The sequence below is a fragment of the Aptenodytes patagonicus genome, chromosome 2 (genome assembly GCF_965638725.1).
Source record: "Aptenodytes patagonicus chromosome 2, bAptPat1.pri.cur, whole genome shotgun sequence".
NCBI classification, from domain to species: domain Eukaryota; kingdom Metazoa; phylum Chordata; class Aves; order Sphenisciformes; family Spheniscidae; genus Aptenodytes; species Aptenodytes patagonicus.
This window is the reverse complement of record NC_134950.1, coordinates 106,468,351-106,478,082: the sequence shown is the minus strand read 5'-3', so window position 1 is coordinate 106,478,082 and position 9,732 is coordinate 106,468,351.

Here is a 9,732-nt window from a genome sequence, read left to right as displayed (position 1 = left end):
TTTACAGCATTTGTGTGAGCAATTCTGCAATGCCATTTACAAATTATGAAGGATCTGAAATTAATGATGAATGGAGAATGGCTGAGATGCTGGATAGCTGCGTAGAAAAATCTTCCATCACAAAGAAAAGTAGACAAAGGAAAGGTGGTATATGTACGGTGCTTACACAAAATGCAGGTGTGATCTCTAAATAAGCAAACTATGGTAATGTGAGATGTGTGGGCTATTTTAGGCTGTTTCTAAGTAAGCAGGGAGAAAAACATTATTAAAAGAAATACTGATAAGGAATTGATTTGCAAAAGCCTAGAGATTTTGCAGAAGTCCTTCAGTATCGGGGGGGCGGGGGGGGAGTGTCTTAGGGGTCTGAAAGTGTCCTCCTTCTCCCACTAAATGGTGAGAGTCAATGAAACCCAACTGGCCTCTGGCAGTATTGGCCAATAAACTCTATATCACTGATGTAAACATTACAAATTTGGCATAGTCCAAGGCTTTCTAGAAGGCTAAAGATCAGCAAAAGCCGTACAGGATTTTCAGAAGAGGTCTGATTTCCTGCTTGGGCCGGGTTATGGTACGAACACCAAGAGAGGAACTGCCACTCTCCGTGCAAGGATGCAGGAATTAAAGCCTTGGAGAGCATTTCCGATAGCGTGAAGGCTGGGATGTCATAAGCAGGGAATGCCACAAAAACACAAGGAGGATATTAGAGCAATGTAATGGTGACTGCTTATCCACCACTTGGGAAAATACAAAGGTAAATGGGGAAACAGGGATAATTTGTTCCTCTTGAAGCACTTGAATTTAATAACCCTTTTTTGCAGTTCTGGGGCAGTATGCTCACAGTGCATTGCAAAATTTTTTTATTCTTGCACATAAGATTTGAAACAGGGAAAAATATAGAGGGAACCAATCATTTCCCAATAAGTTATTGGAAGAACTGAATTATGCTTCAAAAAACAGGACCCTGATTTATGCTGTAAAAAAAAAGGATTTTACCTTTCATGAGGGTGATTTCCATACGCAGTCAGCATTAGGCCAGATTTTTGACTAATTTCACGGGAAACACAAATAATAATGAAAAGGCTTTGCTGAGCTTCTGAAGCCAGAAGAAGTAATTCCTAGTTTCCAGTAGTCTGGTGTAGTTTTGTCACAGAGGGAAGACAATCTATTTTTTTCCTTTGAAAGGTAATGTCGTTTCAGAGCCACAGAATTTAAAAAAAAAACCCCAGAGTCAGTAATGCAAAGCACAGAAATGTCATGACTTTCTGAGCACCCTTTTTTCTCAAGGTTAATAAATAACAGCAAAATTACAAAACAAACAGCTCTGGGAAAACAACATCTGTAATACAGACTCTGCAGACAAAAGAGCCTGCAATGGTCATCTCATATGACCTCCTCCTACTGTTATATTTGGAGTTATTTGTAGAATGTTTTATGAGAGCATCCATTGAATCTTCATCTCAGCATCATTTACTAGGGTTAAGAGATGATCACATGTCTTTTTAAAATAAAATTAAACATTATAAACAAATGGTTGAAGTAACGACTTAGAGGTCAGCAGGGACACCAGCAGAGACATTTGTTAAATAACATGCATATGTTCTTTTATGCTTTTACTAATTATCTAAAGTAGAGATAAAGAACATATTAATGAAAGTCCCAGATATATTAAATCAAGGGAAATTACTAATGAAAAAAACAGGAAAGAACTTGCCCAGATAAAAAATACAGGGAGAAAGAGAGAAAATGAGATACCATTTATGGAATAAAACCCAATCGAAATGAAAAGCTATTCTAATTCACAAGGGGAAAGAACAATCCAAGACATGCACAATCAGATAAACCTGCAAAGAAATGACATGGAAAGAATCTTAGGGGACTGTATTTGCAATGCAGGATAGCAAAGTAAAATAGCCAGAGCAACATATAATGAGGCTGGAATATACAGATATAATCTTTTCACAGTCACACCTGGAATAGCCTGTTCATTTCTGTATCAGATGAAGAAGATCTGATAAATGGGAGAGAATTCAGATCAGCGCAGCAAACGGATTCATCAAGGTCTAAAGTCCGATTTACAAGGAAGAATGAAAAGACTTCAAAATGTATTAGATTAGTTAGATTAAGAGACAAGTACAGCCTGGGATCAAAGGAACAGTCTTGAAATACATAAGACCTATAAATAATGTAGATAAAGGGGCGTAACTAGCAAATTCAAAGCAAACATAAATAAATAGGTGAAACTAAGAAAGGAGGAGTTCAGACTGATGTCAACAGTCCCTTTCCTAACAGCACATTCTGTTAGCTTGCGCGGTGATCTTGCAGGAGACATAATGAAAGAAACTTTATTTGGCCCATTCAAAACCTGAGAAAAAAGTGTGCAAGAGAAGGCAGCCAGGAGTAGGCAGATTTGGCTGCCCGGCTAGAAGTGACTGATGTTCCCCTGCCCTCCCTCGGCCCCTCAGTTCTCGCCAGAGGGATGTCACAAGGCAGTACCAAGTCAGTTGGACGCGGACACCCTGGTCAGTGCTACCCCTATGCCCCTGCTCTGCCCACAGCTGGTTAACTGCTTCTCACTCTCTGCGGGACTCTTTCAGGCATGAATTAACCTCCATCCCACCAGAAGTCAAGTCTTCGCCTTCCTTGGTTCAAGTGTTTCTTGGTCACGCAACGAGTTTGTGCTGGCAGAATGGCACTGTTTGTTTTGCAAACCCAGCTGTGCCAAAGCCAGACTATCTAGCAGAGGCTAACGGGATTTCTGAGCCTGGCAAGTACAAGAGCATCAGTGGGAAAGGGTGTCTGTTGGGAATGAGAAGCCCTAACTGGGCAGCTGCAAGGCTGACCCTCTCTTTGGGAAGAAGTGCAGCTTTCTGTCCTTTTTCACAAAGCAGAGGAGAGCAGCAGGTGAGATTTGAATGGGAAATTTAGGGAGCAAAGAGTGACGCTATGGCTCAGCAACCTGGCAGTGCTGAAACCGGGAAAATGCTTGTTAAATTTCTTGGCATTAATGTCCTGCTGAGCAGTTAAGCTGTGTAGCATGGAAAGAGAGTTGCTGGGAGGTAATGTCTGCTCTGTCCACCTCTCTGATCCAAGGGGATATTTCCCTCAAACTCAGTTTTCTCTCTGGGCGGCATTTCAGCACCAGCCCTGCGATAAAGGAGTATTTGCTTATTAGCACAAACAACCCTACTTCATGTACAATGTGCCCCAACACACAGTTCCTGTTTCCCTAAAACAACTTTCCTGTGGCTATTGGTAAGGGTATCAAGTTATTCATTAAACCTTTTATTAGCATGCTGCTGGCTTTCATTGTCTAACAGCACCTACTGTGTTAATGATCATAGAGTATAACATTGAATATGTACGGTGGGAAATAACGCACATAATACAGGCAGGAGGGCAATTGATTGGACAGTTTAATCTACTGGTTTATTCCCCCACTGCCATTAGGAAGTCAATATCATTGAGTGAAAATGCCAAGGCGTCATCTTGTGAGAAAGCTTGCCTTCGGTGGGATTTAAAGAAGCAATGAAAAGTAAAGAGAACATTAAAAGTAAAACAATACTTACGTAAAACTCTTCCAGACCCAAATTAGTCACACTGTGTTTGCAGGTAGATATTGGTTTCAGGCAGTACATTCATACAGTAGCGCTGAACAGCTTTCAGCTTCATTTGCTGGATGAAGTAAAATGCAGTGACCTTTCAATGTTTTCTCTAGATAAGCCTGAATCAGAATCCCAAACCCAAACACCCCCAAATGTTAGGGACATTTGGATCTGATAGACAGATTAGCTAGGTAGTTAGGGATAAGTTTAGATATTTGTGGAGGAGGGAAAAGAAATCTTCCAGTGCATTACAGTCTGTGTAATCATAATATCTGCATGGAAAGAGCATGCATGTGAAAAGGGGAGCATGACTAACTGAGACAGAGGAGAATGAAGAGCGATACACGGGAGAGGGATAAAGTTTTCCAGGCACTGGGAAAGGCACTGTGATGGGCACAAGCCACCTGACCTATTGTTAGGTGCCTGCGCCCAGCTGAGATGATGCTGCAGGAGGAAACCACCAGGTGAGAGGTGGCCTGACTGAATGCAGGACCTGGATGTCAGCAGGGCCACCTGAGGGGCAGCTGCTGGACCAGGTCTGCTGTGTAGTGAGATGCTAAAAAGCAACAGCCAACGTTGGGCTGGGTGCTTGACACGGCAACTTATTCAGCAAGAGAAAGAGAAGCATCATCTCACTTAGTGATTTACATCAACCCCTTTCCAGTTCTGCCTCGGCAAACAGGTGGCATGAGTGTGGCTGAGCCACATAGACTACTTGGAAGAGGAGTTATGGTAGGGGTGCTGCCTGAGCCCAGCGGTATCAGTTCTGGAGGCCCCCTTTCTCTTCTTGGCTTTATGCTACCAGGGAGAAGCTGGAAAGCTGGGAGCAAAACCCAAAAGGCAAGCGATTAAAGGTGATCACAGGGGCACATCTCCTACCAGAGCCCAAGAGCTGAACAGCCACAAAAGATTGAAGTGTTTGTGGCTGTGACATTCTTGGCATTTGAAGAGTGCAAGCAGCAAGGTTAGCAAAAGCTGGCAAAGCTGATCCCTAAAAACTATCATTCAGATATTGGGAGGAAAAGTTTCCTGGACATCAGTTTGCTGGAGGCCACTCCAGCAAAACATTACTCTAAGGAAATGGCTAATGTCATTATTTTGGATTCTTTCCACTAACTCAACAAACCATTAAGAAATTTATTACAAGAGAATACTGAGCAGGAGAAGGAATAGGTAAAAACTATTATGTGCCTTGTAGCAACTATGTTTTTATGATCATTTCTACAGTGATCCTGGCCTTTATGTGCTAAAGGACATGAACTCCACCTGCAATTGCACATATGCAGTTGGTATGGAAAAACATCAGAAGCACTGGTGAAGAATTACATATTGATAATTTCAAGACGGGACATGAAAAATATTTTAAAATGTTTGGCCCAAAGTGCCCAAGTAATGGATAGCAAATAGCAAGTGGAAATTCGGCTAATTGCCCTAAACAAATTTCACTCAGAGCCTCTGTCTCAGGTAGTCTTTATGGGGGCAAAAACTGTCTGAAACATGAAGGGTACTCATGAGTTTTGTGAGGGACCCATATTCATGCTATTACATTGAAGTCATCAGTATCTGGGGTGGTTTGCATGCCTCTCACCCCAAATATCTCTGAATCTTGGTCTAGCTTTCTTGTTTTGTAGGCTACTTCGTAGTGAGACTTTATTTTTGAGCTCTAACTCTTCTCTTCACACTACGTTGTTCAGAACCTCTCTGCTGGAAAACAGATGCATCCTCCAGTGCCTGATCTCACATATCAGAACATAAAGAATATATTTATAAGATCCTCTGCTCTGAAAATGCTTGGATATAATTTCTGAGGCAGGATGCTCGCTCGTTAACACTGGAAGAACCTGTTCCCAATATTGCAGCCCACATGCTGCTCAGAAATCGTTTCTTTGAGCTGTGTCGAAATTTCACAAAAGACTTGAAGGAGTCTCATTTCAACCCAGTGGGGAAATCTCACGTTGTTTACACCTTTACACCTCATTGCCTCAAGACCACAATTATTATTCATAGCCCCTCACATTCAAAATTGCACATAAACCCTCACAAAGCCATGAGCTTAGCTTAAAAATCACCAGGTATACTTGTTGGTGCTGCGCTTTTTCACAGTGCAGCCAAGACATACTTTCAAAGTTTGCTTCACAACCTGGAGGAGTACAGAAAAAATTTACATTTTCTTAAAGTGCAAATTGAAATTCTTGTAGTTAGCAGACTCCAGAAACCACAGTTTTAAATGGAAAGAGGGTTGGTAACAGCGGGCTTTGTAGCAAAAGTGCATCGCAAGAGTCGTGCAGCTATATTTACAGATAAAAATGTATTAAATTATACTGATGATTAGCTAAATATCTTCCAAGAAAGCCAAGTGAACATCATAACATGACAGCTACAAGCATTGAGCCTTCAATGTCGCATCAGGAAAATCTGAGCAATGAGGGTATTTTCTCCTTTGTGTTCTCCAGGTTTCCAAACACTACATGCTTCCACAATGACCCAGAAGAGGATCCTGAATTAGTTCTGAATTCTTACTTCTCATCCAGAAAGTGGTCCATAACAGCTTCCAGAGATGCCAGAGAGCACCTCCTCAGCCAGCGTGAACGCCTTGGAGGGCTTCAGGGTTCACATCAAGGGAGCCATGGCAGTTTCCACCGGGCAGGAGCTGCCCCTTTGGGAGCCCCGTGTGTCCTGCGGCCCTTTGCAGCACTAGGGGCATGCACAAAGACAACAAGCAAGGGGGGGGTGGATCTAAAAAAGCAACAAATTTTGTACCCCTAATCCCAAGACCTGGATTCCAGATGAGGGTGATGAAGCGTGCAGCTCATGCTGATAGTGGGGGCCTGCTGCACCCAAACCCTGGCAGAGACCAGAGTGCTGGGGCTGTTTGCATGTCCCTGCTCTGGGGTTGCTCCAGATTAGGCGCAGCCTGAGGTAACCGAGGTGCAGCTCCGTTGCAATCCAGTCCTCTCCTGCACGGGCAGTATTTTCAGTGTTTGCTCTCTGAAAGCAGCAGCTGTTTCTGCGTTGCCGCTCCTGTCATGGCATGTGCTGCATCATGGCAAAGCACCGTGGCCAGGGGTTGCTCTTCGAACATCTTAAATTTTCAGCACACAGCTGCTGCATCCCAGTTACAGAGCACTTGGGTTGTCTTCATGCTAACCCGGCAGCAGTGGACACGGAAGGAAGTCATTCAGTGTGCCTACATGGAGAGTTAGTTTGGCTAAGAGAGGGACGTGGCACAGAGCATGTGAAATCTATTGACTCTGAGTAAGCAAAGAGCAGCTGAAGGCTGCAGGCAGTACCATAATGAGGTAAATGATATAAGCTGGGGAGAAAACAGGAATTACTCACGGACTTACTCCTCAGCACTTCCACTTCGGCTGTTAGTGCCTTAGCCTCACAGATGACAAATGCAGGCAATTAAAGTAAAAGTTACATAAGGTCACAGCTGAAATTAACCCCTGCCATGCAGCAGTTTGCACCCGTTGGCAGGCGGAGGGCTCGCAGATGAGCAGAGCCACCCTCCTGTAATGAAGCAAACGAGGGGCCCCCGCTTGATGGCCTGTGCACGGGCTTCGGTTCAAGTAACAAGGACAGTAATAGGTGCTGGGTTGGTAACAGTCTCATTGAGCTGCAGGCAGCCCCGGGGAAGGGGTTTTGAGGACAATTTCTAGTCTGATGAACTGCTGTTTTGCCATCCTCCTTCCCCTTGTAGACCAATGAACCTCTTGCGTAAGGAAACGGTGCCCAGCCTTTGTTCACAGCGCCAGATTTCCCCTCCTCCTCCTGTCCTTAAAAGCATCCTAGGTTTGTTACACGCAGACATCCATGTTGTGGTTTCTTATAAATGTGGGTGGACACGGCGTGGAGGAGTGGGGCCTGTGTTCCATATTTCCCCAGAAAACATGTTTTTTTTGTGGACAGGCTATTTTAGATTGCAACTGTACAACCTTAGAGAATAACACCAGCATCACAAAATTGTGGTGCTAAATCCAACGCACATCTCCGGGCCATCAGGAATAGTTGTAGATTGTACCTTGACCTGGAAAAATGACTGACTGATACCTTTCCTTGCCTGATGGGTACGTTCAGATTAAATGCATGCCAAGCATAGTCTCTGTCGCGAGAGATGAGTTCTTCTGGCAATGTACAACTTTTAGACCATTGGGGCCTGCTTTCACCTCCTTAGCTGCCTTCTCAGTTTTGAAAAGGAACAGAGATTTTTAAGTGCAATGCCAAAACAAAGTGCTGGAAAGTGGCTTGAATTACTGACAGGAGGAGCCAGCTGCAGGGGAAGTTGTGAGTGTTTCACACAAGCAAGCTGAAAGGGCATTTCCACCGCTGAGGGAAAGGCGACAGCCAGTGAATCAGACGGACGCTGGAAGACGCACAGCCGTTGCTCTGAGATATGCTCAGTGGTGGCACCGCTTCCTCGGGCAGCCCCTGGAGGGAGAGCCGAGGAGGATGCTGGCTGATGGCCGCGTCCTGTGGAGTCGGCACAGGGCTGCTGTGCACGTCGGTCCCGTGGTGGGGCTCCCCTGTGGTCTCAGAGGATGGCTGAGAACTTGGATCCAAGGACAGAAAGGAAAAAAATAGAGAAATAAAATGGAGCATTCTTCATTTGGTATTCAGTGTCAGGGAAAAGAAAGCTTTTCTGTGGGTTGCAGCTATAAGATTAGGAGAGACAAAGTTAAATTATTAAAATATTTATTCACCCAAGTACATGCTGAGCTCTCTGAGGACCAAACGCATCCACTTAATTAAAACAGGGAACTTCCCAAGGACCATTTATATTGGCACTGACACATTTAATACTTGTGTCCTGAAAGGGTCATACATATCCATAGCGGTAGATCTGAAAAGATAAAAAGCTTTTCCAACTTGCTGTACTCCTTGCCAAAAAGCACCAGTGCTTGGTCTGAAGGCAGCATGAGGAGGAGGAGGCTGTTGCCTACGGGCTTTGCTGCTGACAGTTGATCAATAGCAATGGTAGGTTGTGCTTGAGTGAGAACAGCTTGCCTGTTGTGAAAGAGTGACAACATCCAAAATCTGACAGACAAGGAAGGCAAACATTCTTGGGGACTTAGAGACATTGGTCTGCTGTATAGAAGGGAAAGGGAGGAAGGGACACCCCTTCTGAGGGCCTTGGCCAGGATTTCTCTCTTATGGTTCCCGTGAGCACAGACCTGTCACTGCAGTTCGCTTTTTCAGGAGTTCTGTGGCAGATGTGGAAGTGGCAGAGGAGAAACATCTGCATCGCTCATGTCCCACAGCAAACTTAGAGGAGGATGGACGTTTTGTCGTCGCCTGTTAAACCTACATGGCTTTGCAATATGGTTACTGTCTGCCAACTCTGGCGAGAGTTTGGCTCAGGAAGAGAGCAGCGGGCAGGCTGGAGAAGGGTGACTCAGGAGGAATGCCTGGCTCCTTTCCTCTTCTCCGTCTCCTGGCAAGACACACTGACTCACAGAGGACAGCTCAGCGGACGAGGGCAGCACATAGCAAGCTATGGACACAGCTGTCCATCCCACAGGTATGGCAGCAAAATGCACTTTTCTTACCTCTGGTGTTACAAGTTAGCATCTGCTTGACCTTTAAAGCGCCTCTAAACCTACCCAATGGCTAAATCAGTCTAGCTTCTTCTTGGGATGGAGATATTTACAAGTGCCATACATGCTTACATCTACCGGGTGAGGCTCCCTGTCTTGTCAGGAAACAGAATTAGGACGTAGGGTGGAAAGAACAAAGAATTCATCACAGGGGAAACATCCTCTGCCAAGGGAGCTCTATCTCATGCGGGCAGCTTGGCTTCATTAACGTGGCAGCACAGGCTCTGTGGGCATGTGACCTGCAGAGGTGAGAGAACTCCAGGGCCAGTGCATGTCAGCAATGCAGAGTAATGTGAACACATCAAACCTATCCTCTGCTCAGCACACACTGTACAGAATCTGTGCCAAAATCAGCTCCCACCTTGCCAAGTAAATGATCTTAGTGCTCTGGGATTGGGGTATATGAACAACCCCATCATGCCCTGGGATCAGACCACAGGTCATCTCTGCCTCTCCTGCAAAATGAGAAAGTGACAAAGAAAGGGATGATTGGCTGTACCAGAAACAGAGGTTGTGCAAAACAGGACCTTGGC